At 35.9% G+C, this 24349-nt stretch overlaps 1 protein-coding gene across 34 annotated transcripts in view; it reads left to right on the forward strand.

Moving 5' to 3' along the window:
- The window catches only part of IRAG1 (inositol 1,4,5-triphosphate receptor associated 1), a 107395-nt gene that overhangs the window by 44181 nt on the left and 38865 nt on the right, over positions 1-24349 (forward strand). For 6 of the 34 annotated variants that reach the window (XM_080593260.1, XM_080593264.1, XM_080593268.1 and 3 more), the window contains exons 1-3: positions 18716-19563; positions 21617-21708; positions 22112-22175. The gene's annotated coding sequence lies outside the window, so the exon portion shown is untranslated. Of the gene's footprint in view, positions 1-14410; positions 19564-20501; positions 20875-21616; positions 21709-21737; positions 21873-22111; positions 22176-24349 lie in introns of those variants that run through there. The other 28 variants (XM_080593285.1, XM_080593283.1, XM_080593256.1 and 25 more) reach the window with 10 other exon arrangements.

Below are 24349 nucleotides of genomic sequence, written 5' to 3' on the forward strand. Positions count from 1 at the left end.
GATGTTTTGGATCTCAGTTTAGCTGTCAGAAAGGAAATGTAAGAGTGGGTGATGGATCTTTGTAAGCTTTTACACGAGTGACTCAAGACATGAATTATTGCTTATGGGCACGTGTAGTGGTTTGTGAAGGAGAACTAAAACTGCGACTATTGTGAAATGACTTTGAAATAATAACCGAATCTCTTCTTGGAAAGTAGAGCCCAAGAATTCTGAAAACAAGAGAGGGATTTTATATTTAGAGCAAGTGGGCTAGTAGCCTTAGGTTTTGTTGGAGATCTTAGGCTGTAACAGCATCCCTAGGTTTAGTCCTTCTCAGTAGGTGGATGTGACAGGCTTTATCATTTTTCAGTGTGTTTTTATTAATTTTATGATCTGGAAATCATTTCAGAAATTCATTTTAAATAGGTAATACCAAATATGATAAGTATGTGAAAAATTTAAAAAACAAAACAAAAAAATAATAGCTGAAGTCAAGAATGCCTTACTATCTGCTATAACTTTTACAAGCCTTTAAATATAAAAAAAAACGAAGTCATTAGCTATCACAAGTCAACAGGGACCTGCAATAGTGTAGGTATGATCACTTACGGGCTTGGACAAGTAAGGCTTGTATAAAAATATATATATGTACATATATATATTTTTTTTATTCTAACACAGATTGTTTGAGGTGGAGAAAATGAAAAAGAGGAAGGGAGGGAAACATGCAAACTTTACATACGCACTTGACATATGTTACCTATCAATATGAAATTTTCTTTCCTTAGCTACTGTTGAAGCATATTTGGTTGTGTCCTATCTTTACACAAATTAATACTTTAGAATCACTGTGTTCTCCCCTGATTTGTATGCAAATATATTTGTCATGAAGATCGTCCAGAGCCACTATATACTGGGGTCTGCTGGGCTAGTTCTTGCAATTTCTGCAGACAGCAAAGCAACTGGAAAGTTAATATAACAAATAGTGGGGGTGAAAGTGATTTATGTAAGAGTTGCACAGATTCCATTACAAGTTGTAAGGCTTTGCATCCTGGAAATGGATTTATGGTGCAAACTCTGTGGTGGTGGGTGATGTATGGCAATTGCTTTGGGCTAGGGCCTTCCCTTCAGAGTAAAATTTTTAATGTTTGTTTAATTATGCAAAGTGTTTGATAATGCTGAAGCTGTACATAGGGAATATGGCTCTGAACCTTTGCTTTTAAAATCAGTTAAGTTTCCAGTGGCTGAGTGGTGTCAGGCTCTTGGTGAACACCACAAATGTAAAGGATGTGTTAATTAGTGGGAAATAAGTTAGAAATCAAGAGAAATTTGGGTAGGAGCAGTGTGTCTATTTTCACCCATGTTATTTTGGACTCTGAGGGATGCACCAATGAGGGACAGGATTTGTAGAATGACAGTTGTTTCTGAAGCTTTGGAAAAGAAAACCCCAAGATTTAATTTTTCAAATGTTCTTCTGGTTCCTCTGAAACTTCTCTGAAAAAGGCTTTTTCAGAAAGGTGTGTGTGTGTGCATGTGCACATATAGTAAGATATTAAGTAAGATACATAGATTAAAAATTCCTGTTAAAACTTCCAAAGTTGTGCTGAACTGTGGCCTAGCTGCTGAACACAAATCAAAAAAAGAAGTGTAACTGTAAGGCAAAGGACAGCTTGTGGAGAGGAAGGGAAATATTTTAACAATGTATAAAAATACACACATGCTTCCCAATTACAATCACTGAATTTCCTGTATTTTTCTTTCTACATAGTGAATGAATGTGGGTGACCTCTGGGCTCATGAAAATGGCTCAATATAATTAGAGGCCTAGTTGCAGTGGAGGGTGGAGCTTGCCCCAGGAGGAGGTGCAAAGTCAATGCCCTGTACAGCATCTCAGACTGGCAAATCTTGTGAGCAAATCTAAATATTTTTATTGCCCTATGCAAGTATAGTTGTGCCTATCATCTTAACTTCCCCAAGGGTTGTTGCAGTTAAATTTATTGTTCCTGTTCTTTGACAGGTATAATTATCAGGATTGCTCAAAAAGCTGTTTTAGTAAGTACAGTAGTTAGTGGAGCAGACTGTAGAAAAACAAGTAAATATATCAAAATTCCCAAGTATTTTAGATACTTTAAAGCAAGCTTAGAAGACTTGAAAACTGCTCTGTTTACTCACTGAATTAATTGAAAAAAATATTTGTAGGTCAGAGGAAGAATTTGTGGGATACACTCTCAAGTCTCAGCATGTAAAACTCAATTTTATCTACGTGCTGAGCTTCTGGGGCCTGATGGAAGTCTCTCTTGCATAAAACACAGTATTAAACTATCTGTTCCAAAATGCATATATTGTGTGCTAAAGGAATAGACTCACTGGAGTATGAACAACTTTGTACCCTTCTAAGAAGCTTTTCACATTTCCTGTTGTTTTTTTTCTTTGACATTTCCTGTTTAACAGATTTAAAATGTTTTTGTTGGTAAAATGGCAAACATCAACCATCCCACTCTATACAAAGTTGACATATAACCATAACAGAAAGGTGAATAATAACTAAAGATTCTTCGGGATATCTGTACAGTTGCGGCTTGGTATTTCCATGTCTAGGAAGGTGTTTGGAAATTACATTCAATTAACACAAGTGTCCTTTTTCACTAATCACTTGTAAAAATGCTGAAGTGATGAAGCCCTCTCCCCTCCCCAGCACTATACCAGAGAAAAGTAGGCTTTATTACGGGAATGATGAATAGTACTTCTTAAACCACATGGCAGATCAGACTCAGTTTTTGAAAATCACTCTTTCTGCATTTGGAATGTTCAGAGCTTTGCCTGTGTACATGAACTAAAAGTCTGTCTCAGTGCATTTTGATCCCTCCTCAGAATCTGCTGCCACCTAATATGAAGACTTCTGTTTGTTTGTTTTTTTTTTTCCTGTTACTTAGCAGGTAAAGATCAGACTTTAAGAAATGTTCTTCCCTTCAGAGTAGGATCTGGGAAGTTTCTTTTTCATCTTTATAAAAAAAAAAAAGGGGGGGGCACAAATTGACATAAGATTTTCATCTAACCTTGATTTTAGATGATAGTTACAGTAATATGCTTTCTCAGGACAAAATCAATTGAACTCACAATGTGCCTTATGCTTATCTCTCTGATTTAGAGGTTAAAGTAATGCATGAAGTTAGGTTTTTCCCCCTTTCTTGAAGTGGATACTGTACAATCATCTTGTATACTTATCTTCTGAGCATCTGCTCAGAAAATAAAACAACGTGCCGCTTTGACATCCAAGAAAGTGCTATAAAAAGTCTGTTGCTATGTTTAAATGCCTACACTCAGTTGCTATAGCAATAAAGATCTCAAAAATGATGTACGAATTGCCACAGTTCATTACCAGCCCTTTCTGGGACAGGGAGATTGTTGGACTGAGAGGATGACAAAGATCCTCATATTAGAGGAGAAAGTTGCCATGTAGTTCCAGGTGCCTTGTGCTGTCATGTGCACAAAATGTGGCCTAAGTGTACAAATCCCAATGTGGCTGTGTCAAAAGGGACAGTTGTAACCCTACTCGATTCAATTGCCTCTTCATTGCTTGTGTGACAGAGCTCAATATTTTGAGCAATTTCCCATTTTGGTGCAACATAAGTTGCTGAAAATGTGGAAAAACAAGCATCATGATACCTGCCATTCCCTGGGTCAGCCTTGGTTGAAACTGCTCACCAGCTTCAGTTACTGCAGGAATAGATGGGCTTGAACATACAACAGTCTGGCTACACAAGCTTCTTTCCAAGAAAAAAATAAAAGTAAAAAAACCTTGTGCCTATGGGCTAGGGATGCATTTCTTGTTAGGTATTGGCCACTAGCCTTCTTTAATTGTTAGCTATGCATGTATTCTTTCCCAAATCTATTTTTGGCTTTGTTTTCCGTGGAATAAAGATTGTGCTATTTTTCTGGTTGTCAGCCAGCTATCCTTCCCCCTTCTTCCCTGCCCTCCCTCCTTTCCCTCCCACTAGCCTTTGAACTCATCTAATATGTTGAGTTTGGCCAGAGAGGATCTCAAAAGTATTAAGTTCCGATAGATTTAGTGAAAAGAGCTGGTGTGGCAAGAGGAGAAACCCAGCTTCGTGCTGCTGAAGGCAAAAGGCTGCGCTGTGAGCTGAAATGATCACTGATTCTGTTTGACTGGCTGTTTGCAAACCTGGCATGTGTGAAGCTCAAAACAAGGCACAGCAAGTGCTGTCTTTTGCCCCTTCAGACTGGCAGGAGACTAGGAGACAAGTGGAATTGTTTTGGTGGGTGAGAGAAGATACAGGTTTTGTTATTTTAATGATTTTGTTCTTTGTGTATCTTAGTTCAGCTACTTGAGAAAAAGCTCTTTTCCTATTTTCCTAATGTGGAGAGAGAGAGGTTACAAACAGTCTGTTTGTGCACTGATAACTTCAGTTTGGAAGACTTTCACAAACTTTTATGAAACACAGATCATGAAAGCTACACACTGATAACTCTTCTGTGATTTCATACTGAGTTCTAATAGTTGGTGGCAGTCTTTGTCTGTCTTCTTTCCAAAGCAGTGCAGAGCACTGTTAGACTGTGGAGCAGACCATTTTCTGTTTTGCAGATTTTTCCATCAAGGCTGCAGTACCTAAAGGGGTAAGAGCTTAGGTTTCTGTAGTCATTGGGAACAGGCTGTAGACTCTACTTGGTCTGTTCTTCAGTCAGACTCATGGGAATGTTGTTAATGGACAGGTTCTTCCCATGGCAAATAAATGTCAGTTGTCCGGGAAGAGGCCCCTGTTTTAATCAGTCTTTCCTTATGTAACAGATGTTTTGAAGCTCAGCCAGGGACAATAAAGTATTATCCAGAGAGAGCAGCCCTGATCCTCTTTCTGGCTATTTGAAGAGGGCAGCTGGTGGTCAAGAATCTGTTCCCTGAAAATTTCCATGCATCTGAAGTGGTTTCTCCACTAATTATGCCCCTAAATGTTCATGCATATTGAAGGTCAGTGTGCAAACTCCAAGGCTGAGGAGATTCTGAGTTCCACGTCACAGACACTGCTCACTCACACCTGCTCCCTTAGGTATCCTTTTACGAGCTAACTTCCATTCCTGAACCTCCAATGATAAATTCCCACTGAGTTCAGTTCTCCTATGTTTGATGGTTACAAACAAACATAACTTTTGATTGCTATCCCGTCATAGCTTTAGCTTTTCCTTTATAATATGCAGCCTATTTTCCTTTATAATCTGAGGATTGCTCAGTATGCAAATATTGTTTAATAGGTCAGATCACATGTACTTCATTCTCTTTGCTTCTGCTTTCATGGGTTTAAAGTTACATTGGGAAAATCTTGGCATCAAACAGATGCTTACAAAACTGAAGGGAGATGTTGATCCTGTTCAAAAATAAAGAAAGAAAAAATCATCTCCCCCCTCTGGCTTTCTTCAGCTCACTTTACGAGCTGAAGGCCCCTTCTGTTGAAATAAACTCATGTAAAAATGTCAGAACAAGTTCTCATTTGTTCTTAAGTAAACAGTTGAGATACTTTCTGTTAGTAACTGATAAGTTATTCCATGATTATTTCAAAGAAATTAACCTGTGTTAGCATCCTGTTTTCTTCCTTTGCTTTATCTGTTTGTGAGGAGTTATTTGTATTGCTAAGAAACAAACAAAACCTTTTTGTCTAGATAATGTTAAATTTGTTTCTTTTTCTGCTTAAAACAGGAAGCTTTGGCCTACAGCATTCCAACAGTTACCCTGTTGAATTTTCACTGTCCTTTCTTTACCTGTGCACCTTCTCTAGGGCACTGTGCTGACCATGACAGTTTCTGACCTTGAAATCCACTTATAGGTAATACCTGGCTTTCTGGTTGCATTATTTGTACCTTGAAACAGTTGTACTAATTTCTCATTTGGGGTCTCATTCAGTGAAGTTGATTGGAGTCTTGTGCATATAAGAGATGCATAGGTCAGCTACTTGTTATTCTGCTAACTTTAAAAAATATTTCACAGCCATTTTTGATTGATTAACATGTATGTGAGCATTCACTAGTTTTTAAAGTGAGTGCTGCTCAATAGATCAATTTTAATTAAATTGCTCATCAAAATAAATAGTATAAATTAGAAGATATGGAACACCAAGAAAATATCTGCATAACAACAGTTTCTGTGTATATATACTTCTATTGAGACAGATGGTAGCTTACTGTCTGTGACAATGTTAATACTTTTTAGTCCAGATTAGACATCGAAGTTAATGAACTAGAAAACAAACAAAAAAAAATTGTTGAATTGCTTAACTAGCAATCAAAAGCTATGTTCTTGTCTGTAACCACCAAACGTAGGAGCGCTGAACTCAGTGGGAATTCATTGCTGGATGTTCAGGAATGGAAGTTAGCTCATAAAACTCTCTATGGGACTGTGCATTCTTGATAACTGAAAAGTACAGTAAGTATCTGACAAAAGTGAGATTTACTTCAGAAGAGCGCAAGACCAGAAAGGTACTACTAGATAATGTTTTGACTTTAATTATAGTACACTTTAATGATTAGGACCTATCCTAAAGCTGCATTGCATAATACCAATGTCTAATAATCAGTACAGTTGAACAAGTAAGATATGGCCAATTTCACCCAACTAATTTGTAAACTGATCATTTCTCCTTCACAATGATAAATCTTAATTCTTCAGCTTTTCCAAATGTTTATCAGTAGGGTTATGTTGCTAGTACTTTGCATGTTCTGAGGTTCTTAATTAGGTGGTCTTATAAAATAAAATGAAAAATTTAAAAAAAAAAAAAAAAAAGGCATTACCAAAACATTTGCAGGATATAGTGAATGATGTACGGGGACATATACAGTGAAGAATCACATCTCTTGATCAGTTCCAAACTGACCTATTGCATCCCTAGCTGCCTTAAACACACAGTTCTAATATTTTCTGTTGCATTTGTTGTATGAAATAATGATTGGTGACATTTCTATGTTTCATTCAATTACAAAGATTAAGTAATGTACTACACCAAATGTAAAACATGCTCAACAGGTTTTCAATATACAGACCTCCTTAAGGACTATTAACCCATCAGAGTAAAGGTTACTTCTGAGAAATCAATTAAATTATTTCTGCGTACCTTTGCATAGTAAATTGACTAGAAAACATGTGGAACTTACTGATGCTTGATTTTTGTCTTGGCATAGTTGTAGGAATGCAAGTGAAGCCCAAGTATGAACCTGATGAATGAGCTAACTGAAATTGTCATTATTCCACCTTGCTGCAAAAATTAGGGAGAAAATACAGTTTTAATATTAAAAGCACTACTACTATGTAAGTGGTTACTCTGTAATTGAACATTCACAGGGTTCTGCAGTACGTTGTTCACTTAGGGTTGTAAATAAAACAAGCTATGTGATTGAAATTTGCTTTTTGCTTCAACGTAGTTCAAAAGCAAGCTTACCTGCATTTAGAATTTAAGAGTTTTTCTTTCATATGAATGATAAAAAATAATTTCTAAAATGTGGTACCATTCACTAAGGTTAGCAAATTGATTTTTATGGGACTTTTCTGGGGGGGAGGGGGGGGGATGGATGGAGTTCACCTGTTTATTTTTTTTCTAGATGCTGTTGCTGTTTCTTCCAGAAAGCATTTAATCATTTCTCTGAGTTAACTGGCTAATAAGTTTGGAGGAAAAAAGAATAGCTGGGTATGGCTTTGAATGTAAATATTTCCGTTAACAAAAACACAGGAATGTCATGTTCAGTTAGTAACTTTAACTTTACCCTCTTTGTTCTGGAGAAAAAAAAAAATCAAACAAAAAAAAACAACAACTTTTCTCTGCAAGAGGGTTAAAAACAAAACACTTGGAGGGAACACTTAGTAAATGAATTTGTTGGGTTGCCGTTAAGCACCATGGAAATTAAAATAAACATTGTTCTAACTAAGAAACATTAACAACAACAAAAATGTTTGTGTTGGAAAAAATCTTTACATGGTTTAGAAACACATTCAGCACAATTTGACATCATCTTATTTACACAGATCAAATAGTGTAATTGGTCTTCATTTAAATTTAGATATATTAAAGCTAATTTTTAAGTGTATAAAAGCATTGTATCTTGTTTCTTAAGCTAGCATGGCAAGCATTGCTTGCTCATAGTTGCATATTATAAAGAAGAAATAAAGCAAAGATATGAAAAAAGATTAGTGAAGCATATTGTCCTGAAGCGTTTATATAAAAGCCAGTAATTCTATTTGTTCTAGCTTTCTCATTTCTTTCAATTTGTGAGGCAAAACTGTTGGGAAGATGGTTTCCTAATGACTGAAGCCTGGATGACTGGAGATTTGGATAAAAGAGAAGACTGATGAAGGGAATTAAGACTTAAGAAGTTACAAATGCCTTTTTCCTTGAAGTAGTCATCATAGTGATAAAATGATCAAGTTATGTTTTGTTCCTACTTTGTAGCAAATGTATGTGGATATTTGTTTAATAAGGTTCTCAATTCCAATAATTTTAACTGGAAGAAAATATATCCTTCTGAATGCTTGATGCTAACACATTGTGTTTGAATCACAGAAGCTTTGAACTTGAAATACATACATGATAAAGATGATAAACATTTCATAACAATTGCTTTCCGGGCCAAAGACAAGAACTGAAATTATGTAGTTTAAATAAGAAGCATGCCTGTAAAAGTGACTATGGAAACAATTGTACAAGGTAGATTGAATTTACTTATATTTACTTATATTTCCTTTACAATAAATCTGGACAGTCAGAAAGAGGAAATATGGCAAAATTTTATAATGGAGGCAAATAATTTTAAATTATTTAGTGACATAAGGCCATTTTCTTTCCTTAGTCATTTGTTTGCAGTTTCCATTTTGAGAATGTGTGTGCAAAAAACCATCAATATCCCTAATCTTAGATCACTTATCAGTATTATGTTAGGTTTGCTACAGATAGGTGGGACAGATTCTCAGTACTGAGAACTTTGTAGTTTGTGAGCTATTGAGGTATGATTTAATCTGTGTCTAACATGCCTCAACTGAAGAGGTAATGAACTAGAAGAGCGTATTCCCGTCCAAATCAATTTGGCGTGGCATTCTAAATGATGCTTGTCAATTATTACACTTCCTCTCCTCTTCCAAGATAAACTTTAAAATCTTTATCATCAGGATTTCAAACTTTTGCTTGGTTACTTTCTCAAAACAAAATTTTACTACTTGGTTTTGTGAGCTGTTTCAGATACAGCTACCGTTATGCATTTTGACATATAGCTTGATAAAATGCAGGATAACAAGGGCTATACTAGACAACAGACCTGAAGTTTACAGTAAAAGTCTGGAAAATTATACAAATTTCTAGGAAAACACGGTGTTTCTCTTAAAATTATTAGGCTGAGAAGGAGATGGTATTGCAACTCCTCACTAGTCTAGTATCAAGAGTTGACATTTGTCTTTCTTTTTTTCCCCAAAATTTCTTACTGGCAAAATTCTGGGTAGCCAAGAAAATTTCTTGCGATGTCAGTGGGTAAGGTTTTTGACTTTCTTTTAGGAATGACAAATAACTTTAAGCCCCTTAATGTACATGTTTATGTTGAGAGACAATTCCAAAAGACAGATGCTTGCTGCTTTCTGAGTAGCTGTCCTTGAAGTGAAGGTAATCGTCAAGTAGATATTCAGAGACCATGAATGAAGTGTAGTAGGTATTTAAAAAGGAGAAGAGTCCTGACTATTATCATGTTCCTTTGATTGTCTGTACCACCAAGATTTGATGTTAGTGAGCTTTGATTGCTTAATCTGCCCTGCAGCCTTTACAACAGGAGGACAAGATGTAACCCCTAAGGTGAAGGGCACAATATTTATCTTCGTGTTACAGCAATCCAGTGCAAAGAAAACTTTGAAGCTTCAAGATAAACAAAACATACGGTTTGTCTCTTTGGAGCATTTCTGTACTGAGTGGAAGCTTTGATTGTGCTTTTCATTAGTGGAAAAGAAAGTAGGGTGCTTACAGAGTTTTACAGACAAGAATTAAATACAGTTTGGCTTTGATCTTGTGCAAGGATTGTTAGCAGTCTATGTACAGTTAGCATATGAAGTAGAATATAGCAATAGTGCATGAGGAGTTATAATGATATGTATTATCTTTTCATTGTTAAAACAATCACATTGTGTAATTTCTCATATAGGTTCAGCTTACTAAGTATGCCAGGAAAATATTACTTAGTGTGAAATAGCTTTTGAAGTCGTGAAATCATGTGACTGATACCATGTAGTCATTCTAATTATTTTTTTGCAAAATTTGAATGCCTCAGGAGGGAAGGTCATCCATCATATGTGAGAGCAACTTTTTTTTTTTCTTTAACATTTCACTGACTACTGAGACCTGACTGACACTGGCTGAACTAGAAACAAATATTAGATAAAGGGAAGAGCTATTTTCAGCCTGTGTCTCAAAATGGTTTATTCCTCTCAGTTTGTACAGATGATTTGACAAAAACAAAATCATGTTTTTTCTGACTCAGCCACATGTGAGGCATTTGGAGCAGAAGTGTAGGCAGTACTGTGCAATATATCTGATAGTTAAGGCAATGGCAAAGTGTAAATATATATATATAAATGTTAGGCTGAGGTAATAAGAAGGAAGAAAGAAAACTGCATAATAATTCTCTGTGTGTGTATGTGTGTAAAAACCTTTCTACAAGTCTGTTTCTTGATCTGCTGGGGAGAGACAGATGGGAAGATGATTTTTACTGGTTCTCACCTATGTTTTCTGTTAAATAGTACCACAGTAAAATGGAATTTGCTTTATACAGCTATAAAATTGGGAATGTCATCTATCGTGTGTGTGCATATGCTTATGTATATGTAAGATGGTGTGAAGTTTGAAAAGTGCTGGATCTCTCTTTTCTCCTGCAAAGTTCAGTACTACTCGTATGATGATCCTTAATTGTTTTAATAAAACTGAAAATATGTTCAGTGACCTGCCACCCAAATGCCCTCTTTAAAACATTTAAAGTTTTTTCATATTCAATAACCTAAAATGTGAAAAAGCAGGAAGATGCCAAACATTATTCTGAGATGGGTTTATTTTTTCAAGAAGGCAACTTAGGAATTCAGCAGAATACTATCCTATGGCAGCAGGATTTTAGTCCTGGCTGTGGTCTTAGCATGTATATGCAATGGGAGAATGAAAAACACTTCTTCCATATGTTATTCTCTCTGCTGTAATATCCCTTCCTTCAGCAATGCTAAATACTCACAATGGATATAAAGATAATTATCCTCTGTTGACCTTCTAAATATCAGTTTATTTCAAAAATTGAACCTACTTCTACCGTTCTCTGGAACGTACTGTTTAGAACTGGATATCAAGGTCACACAAACCATTCACCTAATCCATCGAGGTTGAAAACATCTTTAATACCCATCTACAAGAGTTAGAGCTCTTGGGGTCCAGAGGCTGTATAAACACTGCTATTACCTCTCCCTTGAATGCACCTAATCCTTTTTTGAACTCACTCACATGCTCTTCTTTTTACAACTTCCTGTGGCAACAAAGTCAATTATATAACTATTCACTGTATGAAAGTGCTTCTTTTGCCTGGCATCTGCTTTGGGCATCCTCTTGTTGTACTGTGAGGAATTGTGAGCAAATAATTTTTTTATTTTTTATTTTTTAAATTTCTAACCTGTTTCTACTCAAGAGTATCCCTTTTTCAGGTTGAAGAGCTCAAGACTGTTTTTGCATAGAAACCATTTGCAATTTCTGTTGTTCTTTTCTCTATGTACCCTTTGTATTTTTCTTGCATTCTTTCTGAGATGTGACTAGAACTGTTGAAAATTTGGACTTAGTACAATCCTATTCTATTTTGTTCTCAGTTCTTTCCTACTAATTCTTAACATTTTTGTGTTTTTGGCTGATGCTGAATGCTGTTTTCAGAGAAGTACCCAAAATGACTCAGATCTTTTTCCTGACTGGTAAAACGTAACGATGGGCTCTGATTTAGCTAAGTATATTTTAAGTTTATTTTTTCCATATGCGTTGTTTTACATTTTTTCAGCAGTGTCCGTTTCATAATTTTTAGTTACTCGATATCTTATTACTCACCTTGGCTGGCTTTAGATCTGATTATCCCATCTCACCTTTCATCAGCTGTTGTTGTACATTCATTCTTTTCCAGATCCTTCATGACAATGTTGAACACCACAATCCCTATAGGAGTGTCATCTCTGCAGCAGAAAGACATACCTGTAACTCCTACCCCTTAACTTCTTCCTTAATCTGAGAAGTCTTTTTCTCTTGTCCTGTGAGTTTTCTTTCCTTCAGATATCTGGTAAAGAATCTTTTCAAAAACTTCTCTTGGAAAGTACGTATGGCCTGTGTTAAAATGATTGTTGTCTTCTGTGAAGAAATTTAATGAAACAGCAAAGTCTTGAATCCTGTACAGGCCCGTCTATATCATTCTTATAGCTACATCTATTCAATAATAACATCTTACGTGAAGATCATAACTGTCCTACAGAAGAAATTAAAATAAGCAACTAGAAACGAAGTCTTAGATGATAATAAAATTAAAAGCAATCAGTCCTCAAATGAGATATGTTTCATTTTGGCAGAATACTAAAGCACTTCAAGGTCAATCTCAAGGAGGTGTTTGGACAGAATGAGCATCCATTCTTGTTTATTCTGTTTGCTTTCATCTCAGTCTCTTTAAGATTTTTATTTCCCCTCCAGTACCTCAGGTAGTTAATGTGCAGTGTCTTGTTTCCATCTTTGCTGGAATGCTGTTCAGAGGTATTCTAAAACCCTAAAACTTTGTTTAATAACATAACTTCTGAAGCAATGCTATTTCAGCATTTCTTCTGTTTTAAATTTCTTAGCGATATAGTTCTATGGTACTGTTAAACTGCAGTGACTTGCTATATCCTTTTAAAGCACATTTTCTAAATAACCATTTTTCCCTTGTTCTATTTTTTGTTTCATAATATATTAGATGATTGAATCTTTCTGTAACATTCTACAACTGTTATAAGGTTAAGATATAAAGTAGCCCTAATTCCATTACCTCAGCATAACTTTCAATGTTTAGCTTATTTAATAAGACAAGAGTTAAAAAAAAAAAAAAAAGGAAGACAGTAAATGTTAATGTATACAGACTATAGACTTATGAGTTATCTATAAGCAGGTAAATAATATATTTAGTTTATTCTGATTATATATAAAATTAAAATTGGATATCTATCACAGTTTGTTAAGACGGTAGTGACAATAGAAATACTAAATTTGAGCACAGCTGATAAAGCACTGAGAGTGACTGGTTCTGTTAAGTTTAGATCAATATCAAGATGTGGTTATTGCTTTTCCCCCATATTGCCACTCTGAGCCTCTACCAGAAGTTATCAAACTTCTAACAGATACAATGGATCAGGAAATGTCATGCAACCCCAGTTTGAGCTAAACTGCAGGTTGTGAACTGAGAAGACTGAGAGGCAAATACATGCCTTGTCTACTTATTCTTACTGTAGAGGTAGTACACTTTGGAAGAGACACAGAGGACAACTAGAGTGGAATCTTATATTTCAATGGCAAATCTTGACACAAGATATGTTCTGCTTTCTTTTTCAAGTCTCTTCCATAAGTAACTCTGCTCCCTTTATCCCCTCCTCGCTTCCCCCATTTTTCATTTTAGGCTTTGAGGCCAAAATTTAATATGTATATATTATATATATATATAAGCCCAGAAGTCTGTCACTCTCCCTGCAGAAGTAATTCTCTGGTTTAAGCTCACCTCTTCACTAGGGGCTTCCTGTGCCCAACACTTATTATTATTATTATTATTTTTAAATAATAAATGTGTGCTTTTTTTAGATGTTGATGAGATGAGATTATGCATAAAGCTAGTACATTGTTTTTGGATCTACTCCTGGATGTTATCAGTAAAGGAATGCTGTTGGCTGAATAATTTTATCAGGGAAAGATTTTGACAAATTGGAAATGAACATTTAGCTGCATTCAGTTTATGCTGTTTCAGAAGAGCAGAGCTATTGTTTGGCTCAAAGCTTTGCTCTGAACTGTATAATTACCCATAAAAATGTGGCTTTTTGTTACACTGCATGCCAGTCAATCCATAAAAATTCCTTTCTTGTTCTGATAGCTTTGATCTTTTCTAGCTTTCCTAGTTCTGTTTTTTGGAGAACAATCTTTGAAAACTGCAAGAATAAGGTTAGCAAACAATCTGTTCTTACAGCCTTAGAGTTTTGTATTTGGTAGCTTTCTAAGGACAAGAAAAAGTTGTGTTTTTCCTACCAGGTTTTCCAGCATATACAACCCAATCAAGATTTTTTCCAAATTACTGCAAATTATAATGCTCCTGAATATGAAACTTCAGCCAATAACCAAAATGGGCCTCACTTTCTTCCATGTGAGTACCTGTAAATCCTGCTGAGATGGATTTAAAAGTAGGAGGAATTACATACTTTGTTTAAATCTTGTTTTAGGAGCTTAGCTTTGAGGTTGCACATCTGAAAATGCTGATTTCAACATAGTCCGTGTTTGGTGTACTTCTGTGTTTCCTCAAAGTGAGGAAAGCAGCAGTAGGTGGTTAAATTCTTAGAGTCCTGACAGTTAGTATCTTGAGAGAAAAGCAATATAGGAAGATTGAGTTGCTATTGGAGTGGATAGTCGACAGGAGTTCTCTATTTTTGAGGACACCCGCAAAATAAAGCCTTGATTGTCATGGCTTTTTTTGCATTACAGTGTTTTCCTGATCCTGGAATTCTGTAGACAAGGACTTTATATGATCAATATAGGGGAAAGGCAAGTCAAGAATCTCTTAGTTTTGTATTAGTAACAATCTGTCTTCCCTTGTTTTGGATTCTGATAAAGCCTAAGAGCAGAGCTTTGAAAACATAGGAAATATGAGCTGCTACTACTTCTACTTCTTCTACTTCTACTTCTTTCAAGTTATTAGTACCTTTGTAGTTAGTTGTAATGCCGGTATGATGCATCTCTCTATCAAAAGCTCAAATTAAAAGATGCAGGGCAGTTGAATCCTTATTTCAAGGACACGTTTGCATTGGGAGTTTGTTCAGATTTCTGATCGGAATCAGAACATGCTCCAAAGTACAGAAAGTCATAATGTAGGTTGCTTGCAGGAGAGATCATCTCTAAAAGTTCACCAAATTTTATTTACGATTGAGGTTTACATCACTGCTGTGGCTGTATTATGAAATATCCTCCTGTAGAATGCAAAGGAATATCTTATTTTATAAGACATAAGAACAACTGTGTCATGAGCATCCCTAATGGAACAGTTTCTATGCTAACAGTACTTCTGCATGATGTGTGGTGTTTCGATAATGTATTTTACCTCAGTCTCAATTACCACATCATCCGGTCTGATGGAATACCTGTACAGCCTTTTAAATTATTAAATCAAATACTCTTCATTGGTTTCACCCATAAGTTCATAAATGACAATTTAGCATAATTAGCTAAAGAAGGAATACTCGATGGAACAGCTGTGAATAAGTTCCTCATCTGAGATTCATTCAGTCCACAGCTAATTTAGTCAGTAAAATGCACACTGAATTTCTTTGCTAAATTTAGCAGTATCAGGGTGGCCTTTCTCACTTTAGATATGGTGAGTCTTTGTTTTTAAATCTCAGTGTAGTTTTTTTAAAAAAAAAACTTTGTCTAAACTACTGAAAGTCTGACTTCATGTGGTACATAAGTTGAACAGTCCTCTTCACAGCACACCTTTTAAAAAATAAAGTTAAATAAATAAAGAAAAAGATGTGTAAGAACTTTGTAGTGTGAAAACGATGCTGTATGAATACATCTGAAAGGTAGTTTTCAGCATATTTTTATTATGGTCCCAGAATAGTATTTTCAGTAACGATAACACAACCCACAGAAAACAGTGGATGGTTCAGCGCTATAAGCAAAACGTCTTCTGCAAAATATGCTTGCAAAACCTTGTATTGCTTCAATAGGTCCTTTGAGCAAGAATAGGACTTTTGGCATGGGTTTTGCATTGATATTTTTCCCTCTTTGGATAATCTTGAAATGAATTATCATGCTTTGTCCAACTAATTTTTTTTTTTTACTACGTCCTGTTTCTGAAGCTTGATATTTATATAAGAAATTAGCATAGCTGTTAGCTTTCAAAATGTTCATATTCCCAGCAAGAACAACTGACGGTCTGCATTACAAAACTGGCATGTTATTGCTTATTCAGCCTTCTAGATCTTATGTTAGCAGGAGTGAAGGGATGGGGTTTTTGTTTTGTTTTTCTGACCTAATACATCATGGATACATCATCCCTGTATCCAGTTTGAGATGTTACAGTATAGATGACTGTGCTGTTGAATGACTGGAAAAAGTGACTGGATCATTGGGTTCAAATAATATAGTTCATACTCTGCCTGGCACTACAAGTGAAGGTGCTTGAGGGTCTGTCCTTTTTGTTAGACGTGGACATCAAACAGAAACACACTCCCAACAGATTTATTTTACCACAACTTATTTTGACCCCCGAGGATGTTGTTAAACTTGAGCTTAATTAGGGAGAGCCACTAAAATAGTCAGTAGGTACACATCCTGTGAGGGGAGTCTTAGGGAACAAACTGATATTGCTTCGCCTGAAAAAAGAAACTACTTAAACAGGGTCTAACAGCAGTCTTGCAGTATGTAAGATGTTAATGAAAACATGGACTCACAAACTTTACCGAGGTGCATGGCAGGAGAATAAGAAGCAATGGTAATCAAGTATGACAAGGGAAGTTCCAATTGTACATAAGGAGAGAGGGAGGAGTCACTGGGGAGATAATTAAACACTGGAACAGGTCTCAGAAATTCTGCAGCTTGCCTTTGGAAGTTTTCAACTTCCCATTGGACAAAGTCCAAAGCAACTTAGTCTAGTTGCTCAGTGTCAAGCCTGCCACAAGGAGAATTCTTTGATTCTGGAAATTGATCCTCCAGTCTGACCGCAGTAATGTATAAGCGTGGTCAAGTAAACAGCACTTAATCTGCAAAATGACAGCTTATTTGAATAAGATGATACTATAGTTACTTCTTTCCTGGTGTAAAGCAATGTTTTAAAAACTCTCTGAAATTGGTTTCATTATTTTTTTTCTCATAAGCAAGAAAGAAACATATCCATGCTCTTTTGGATATGTTGATTTTTTGCAATTGCAAACAATAGGATTTGTGTATCGCTACAGTAAGCAACTGGGAATCTGATTTTGTGCAGGAAGCATAAATAATATGCTTAAAATAAAATACTTTTTTTTTGCTGCTTTGCCACTTATCTATGCAAGATGGAGAACTTTAGTATAACCTCCTTGCTTGAAAGACTGCAATTGCCTTTTAAGAGCCCTATTTATTGTTAGTTTGTTCAACAAAGTATGTCCCCTGGGATTGCCATTTCTAATTGGGAAAGAAAGAATTTTGTTAAATTTCTTCATTTGGAAAATGCTTTTTTTGACTAGCAACAAGACTCATGGGTCACTAAGTAATGCTGTTCTGCCCTAATTAACTTACTTATGTATCTGAGTTAGGTCTTTGATAGTAACTTTCTTCAAATTATAAGAAGTAGATATCCAGCTATGCTGGAAAACAGAATATTTTGCAGAATGCTTGTATTTTCAAATACAATTTTTACATATTACTTGATGTAACAACCTTTAGATTTAGAAGAAGAAGAAAACAAACACACACACACACACACACACCAGCAACTTTGTTTTCTTTTTACATTAACTAAGAATATAGTCAGATGCCAATTAGAGAGAATTTCAGCTCAGGTTCCCAACTCAGCCTACATCACAGACAAAAATAAATGTGTAACTAGAATGTGATGTATAATACATGCAGTCTAAACAGTAGCAATGTATCTAGGTTTCTCCACATCTTTGAGAGGCAATAGAAGAAAAAGAAATCCAAATGACTGTTACTGACTTCATGATGCTTATTTATGCAAAACTATGTTTGTCTGTAATATTATCTGCTGGTGTTATTTAAATACTGTCATTAGCAATTTCCGTTGGGCTCTTTATCAATGTACAGTTCCTGCATCAGATAATTCTTTCAGGACCACAAGACCAAGATTGATGCTACCTCCTAAACGAACTAGCATGTTTCTTACAAATAGTAGGTTATTTAGGAGGCGGAAGAGACCAAAATCTTTTGTCACATGTCATTTTTAGTTCTTCTGTATTTTCTCTTATTTTAAGCTCACTACCTTCTATGTTGTAACATGATAGGAAGTATCTGGAGGAAAAACTTAGCTCTGGATTCCTTTTAAACCCTCCTGAATGACACTTAATGTACTATTCTCCCACTCTTCTTCACACTTTCTTATATGCTGTTTGTTATGCTTAGAAATCCTTATTCTCCATGCCAAATATCCACCCACTCCATATTCACAATGTTCCTGTAAACTGCATTTCCTTCAAGGCTATCAAAAAAATCTGCAGTTAAGAAACATATCAACTCTGCCTTGTAATCTGACAGACTTCTGATCACCAGATTTGCTACTGCAGGCTGAATTCTTTAACTGTGAATAAATCAGGGCCTAATTTTTTCCCTAGTATCCACGTGTGCTATCGTATTCATCAAATGTATATATTAAAGTACCCCAACATTCAGCCCAGCTGGTTTCTTAGAAGCCATCTGCCTGGGCTCTGTTGTTTGTTGTCTTGTTCCTGTCAGTCTAGCTGAAAGCCCACTGATGATTGAAGAGAAGAAAAGAGGTCACAAAGAAGTAGGATGAGGTAAAAATTTATGTTTGTAAGTTAACAGAATGCGTGGAAACATGTATCTCTAAATTACAGAGTGTGTGGGGGGGTTGCTTTTATTTATTTATTTATTTTTCCATTTTCATAAAACAAGTGAAAGAATTGTTGAAATGATAAAAAGCAAATAGTGATGAGAGTGATTAGTTGAAATTTAAAATGCAGGAGGCCTATCTAAAATTTTCAGGACGATATCATCTGTTAGGCAGTTCTGACAATTTCAAGACCTAAGCTGGCACTGGACATACATATGCACTGTGTTATTCATGTGTAGCAAAGGTCTGTCAAATGATTTTGAAAGACAGATTTCTGTGACGTAAATGATCTACCATGATGAAAATCATAAATCTCTACCTGGTTCATTGTTGGACATCTTTTTCCTAAATAAGGATTTGAGTGTAAACCTTTAGTAAGGTCATTGAAATAATGGTAGTTTTCACTGGTGTTTGAAAGACTGAACCATGTGCCTTGATATTCATTTTCATATCTTCCACTTTCTGAAGAAAAGTACTTGTAAGAGAAATAAACCTAAGCATTGACTGCTAACAAAAGAACAATAATGTAACTGTTGCTAAAACAAAGCTGACAGATACTATTTCACAGCCAAAAAAATGCAGTTTTCAGATACAGTGCAATCTTTTAATAAGTCTTAACTTTGTGTTTAATTATGTTAAAAAATAATTATCTCTGTGTGAAATCCTAATGTCTAATTGTTTTTTTCTTTTAAAGTATCAGGGAAAAGCCTAAAACTGAGACCAAAATGGATCCTACTGGAGTTAAGTACATAAATCCCAGAAAACATAGTATGTTTATTCTGTTGGCTTAGTTACTGAGTTTCTTGTTATGCTGATGTAAAATTTTGCATGCACAACCAAATAGATGCTTGCTGTATTTTTCTTACACTTCTATTAGTTTCTTTCTTGGTTATATTATCATAGAATCATAGAATGGCTTGGGTTGGAAGGGACCTAGAAGATCACCTAGTTCCAACCATATGCCATGGGCAGGTTGGAACTCCCACCAGACCAGGTTCCCCAGGGCCCCATTCAACCTGGCCTTGAACACTTCCATGGATGGGGCATCCACAGCTTCTCTCTGGGCAACCTGTTCCACTGCTTCACCACCCTCTGAGTGAAGAATTTCTTCCTTATATCTGATCTAAATCTATCATCTTTTAGTTTAAAGCCATTACCCCTTGTCTTCTCAGTACACTACCTGATGAAGAGTCCCTCTCCAGCTTTCTTGCAGGTCCCCATTAGGTACTGGAAGACTTCTGTAAGGTCTCCCTGGAGCCTTCTCTTCTCTAGGGTGAACAACTCTAGGTCTTAGCCTGTCTTTATAAGAGAGGTGCTCCAGCTCTCTCTTTGTTTTTGTAGCCTTCCTCTGGACCTGCTATAATAGCTCCGTGTTCTTCTTAAGCTGGGGGCCCCAGAGCTGAATGCAGCACTCCAGGTGGGGTCTCACAAGAGCAGAGCAGAGTAGAAGGGGAGAATCACCTCCCTTGACCTGCAGATAATTCTTCTTTTTATGCATGCTAGGGAATGGATGGCTTTCTGGGCTGCAAGTTCACATTGCTGGTTCATCTTGAGATTGTCATCAACCAACACCCTTAAGTCCTTCTCCTCAGGGCCACTCTCAATACATTCTCCGCCCAGCCTGTATGTGTGCTTCGGATTGCCCTGACCCAAGTGCAGGACCTTGCACTCGGCCTTTTTGAATTTTGTAAGGTTTATTGTTGTGACGAAATTATTCATGTTTATCCCCTTGCTCTTAGGTTGCAATCTGGAATCGTTATAATTGTCTAGAATAATTAAGTTGTATTAAGTTGTTGGAGGATTCTTCTTGGTACTTCTCAAAATGAGAGCAGACGTCTTGAATTCATGTAGTAGTTGCATACACTTTGCTTGCAAAAGTGTCATTCTGTATGGCTGTAAACAGAAACCCTATTTTATTTATCTTCCAGGTTGCACCTTGTATAACTGTATGGATATTATTGTAGGAAGAACTCAAATCACTACCATCATTACAGAGATACCTTATATTAGTCCTGGGGCTATGACCATGTGTTTTAGTGAATGATGACTAAAATGCCATCTTAACATATTGCAAACTAGGTATTAAATTTATGAGATACCAACTTCTTAACATAACAAATAGATGCAGTAGAAAGCCATTTTTTATATGTTGTGGATAATAAGGAAAGTATCTTCTAATTTCCATGTAGTATGTCTTGTCACTTAAAAATGTAAACGAGTGAACTTTAGCTGTTTTTTTTTTTTCTTTTCTAGTGGATGTTCATATTATACAAAAATTTTGAAGTGCCAGTGCAAAATCTTAAAGGTTTTCTCTTAAGACATTCTGAATCTGTTGTTATATTATTGTTTCTTGGTTTTCAAATACTGAAACTGCTTATGTATGCCAACAAACTGTGTATCTTAAAAGCTGTAACAATGCTTTGTGCTTTAGAAGGTTCCCCTGTGATACAAACATAAGAAAAATACTCTGGTTTTCTCACACTTGGTTTGAATATAGGTGCAAAACATGATTCAAAATGCTCTATTAATTCTGTATGTTTTACAGCTGTATAAAAGGAACACAAAAATATACCTTTCTAATATGGTAACTTTTTACAACCACTTTGCAATACAACAAAGAGGAAGGTTACAAAAAGCAGCTCACAGCTGTCCGGTTCATCTGTGTTCATGAGTACATAACTCCCATTGTTGACAAATGACAGTTGCTTCACTTGACCGGAGGCAGCAAAAGCTCAATAAATATTAATAAGAGTGCTTTCTTAACTGTTCATTTCTGCTCTTTTTTTTTTTTTTTTTCCCCTATATCCTTGTGGTGTGACAGAGCATTTGAGGTCATCTGCCAAGCTATCAGTGGAGATGGAGTAAAGCACCTTTAAGCCTTTGCTAACGCGGTGCTCAGCTGTGACTCAGAGGGTAAGTTAGCTGATCATACTTAGCTTTCTCTGCTGTGGTAAAATGAGTTGCAGAGAGAACACAGTGAAAGCCAAGGGCCTCGAAATACTTTTCCCTTTTATGGAGTGGAGCTCCCAGATCACCATTTCCTGGAGATTGTACTCTAAGCCTACACGGTGGTAAAAGTAAGTTCTCTGCATTCACTGATCTGTATCTGACTACAAATTTGAGCTCGGGATCATTTTTTTCCTAACTATTTTAAGCAGTAAGTTTACAATAACAGACAAATGTTAAGAAGCACTCCATCCTCTCATCCTCTCTCTTTTTTTTTTCCCCTTTCTTTCTTTACGTTGTCTCAGTGTGGGAATAAGTAGAATCTGGTGAACAGCATAGGTATTTTGTTCTTTTTTAACTCATTTTGTAGGTGCAGAAGGCTTGTGCAGACTAATGTTCTAGAACTTCACCCATGTCTCTTCTTCTTGTGACATGTGAGTTGATAATCTCTACAAGTATTCAATTTTAAAAGGCAATTTTGAGGGTCTTGCAATTTCAGGAGTTGTTCTTGGAATCATTTACTCTGATAAAAATACTGCAATAATCTCATGACAGAATTGGATATGACAGAGCTAGTCCAGACAGAGCTTGTTCAATGCCTAGCAAAAGATGAATCTTGCAGTAGTGTTAGTGACTAGGATACTAACATGTTCTTGTGCACCTTGACCATTTTTAAGGTGCAGTTGTATTTTGGTATCTATCCTTTCAATATCATAAGGAATAATTATTCTGTGTGTTTTACTTAGCATTTCACTGTCTTGCATGTATTGTTAACAGATCACTTTCTTTTTTGGCTGAAATATATTTATTCTTGTAGGAGATAAAGCTGGTGAAGTTAATGGCAGCATGACTCCAGACTCCAAAAGCTGTTCAGCTGGCAGATGAACCAGGCTTAGTACCAGGATAGTTATGCTCGCTGCACTTAGGGTTAGGCTTCAATAAGCTGTTAAGATGTTTTTGTAGGTAGAGATACTGAATTTCTACAGGTTCCAAGGCTGTACTCCTTTCTAATGCTCTAATGAAAAAGGAAAAAATGTATCTCTAATAAATTCTTCGAGGACATTTTTCTTTTTTTTTCTACATCTGTGAGATGCAGATAAGCTCCTCTAGTTCTTGGCAGTGTTCTGATTAAGCCCTCTTTTTCTATATGTTTTGTTTCTCACTGACACGTACTGGGGCTGATTTTCATTACCTGATCAAATAGGCATAAGGTCACTTCAACAAAAAGATGGAAGAAGAACATTGCTTCACTAGTATCTTATGGTTCCATCATATCTAAACCATCCGATTTTCTACTAGTATGAGAAATCAGTAGTTAAGACATAAGAAGGCAGAACTCCTTGCACAGTGTGAAGCAAGAAGTTTGCTCCTGGTTATATGCATTTGCATTTATAAGATGTGATGTTTTCTGGTTAACAAGCACAAAGTCTTTAAAGGATTTGGCCTACTGGTTTTAAGAACACTGCACAGCTTAAAAATCATCATTCAGAAATTCTGATTGATATAGTCTATGAATTAAACTATATGTTTACATATTTTGTTGAAATAGCAAAAGTAGTAGCCCTTATTTCCACACCCAAGCAGACTGTAGCAGTGCCATCAAGGTGTGCAGATTCTCTGTTTGTTTGAAGAAATTTCAGAATATGAATAAACATATGCAAGCTTTTTGTTTTTACAGTTCTCAGAACTAGAGTTTTCTGGAGAGGTATTAGAGAAAAAAAAGGTCAGAAGAACAAATATTCCCACTTATCAGCCCCACAAAGACTTGGAACTTTTTCCTCTCTTTAAGATAGCTTTTTAAGGAAGTCTGAGTAAGGTTCTAATTGTGTCAGACAGTGGCTGAACTCAGCTGACTCCAAATCTGGGGGTTGTTAATGTGGTGTGAATTCATCTTTCTACCCTCCATTCTCACTTGGCTGTACTTTCTATGCTGCATCTCTAAAATAACACAGCTTGAGATTTTTCCCTTTCTATTTTTAGATAAGCCTGTTGACTTCTTTATCTTTTAAAATTTTCTTTGCTTTTTAAATCTGAAAAATGAACTGAAACTTAATGTGCTTAATAGCTCTTTCTTGTATCAGTATGACTTGCGTTACTTCTATTTTTGTTGAAGTATACTAGGAACTCATCTAAGACAAAAAATCAGTTTGATGTGTAAACTTATACAGCTCTGCACAGGACTCTGGAAATACACTTTTGGCCATGGCTTAAAACATTCCTGATTATTCAGGCCTAGCATTCTGTTGAATTGAGCCTATCAGAACCATTATAAATTTATAATGCCAATGCTAACGGAGCTTGGATAAATAGCCAAATTAATCTTTTTTTTTCTTTTTTTTTTTTTGTTAGAATGAGTTCTTGCAAATACAAAAAATGGTTAGGATGCCAGCATATTGTTACAGAGATGAAGATGAAGAGCAAGTCCATGTCATTTTTTCATTTCCATGCCTCTGTCTGATCCTTGTGTGTTTTTAGCAGTTGGTGACTATTGTTTGGTACAAAAATACTTAACTGCTGAAGTAGAGGTTTAACACAACTGCTATCTGCTTGATCTCTGTGGGTTTATTAAAATGTCCTCTTAAATGTCTGTTTTCTGTGATATTAGGGA

This window comes from Anser brachyrhynchus (assembly GCF_964034855.1).
Source record: "Anser brachyrhynchus genome assembly, chromosome: 5".
Classification (NCBI taxonomy): Eukaryota; Metazoa; Chordata; class Aves; order Anseriformes; family Anatidae; genus Anser; species Anser brachyrhynchus.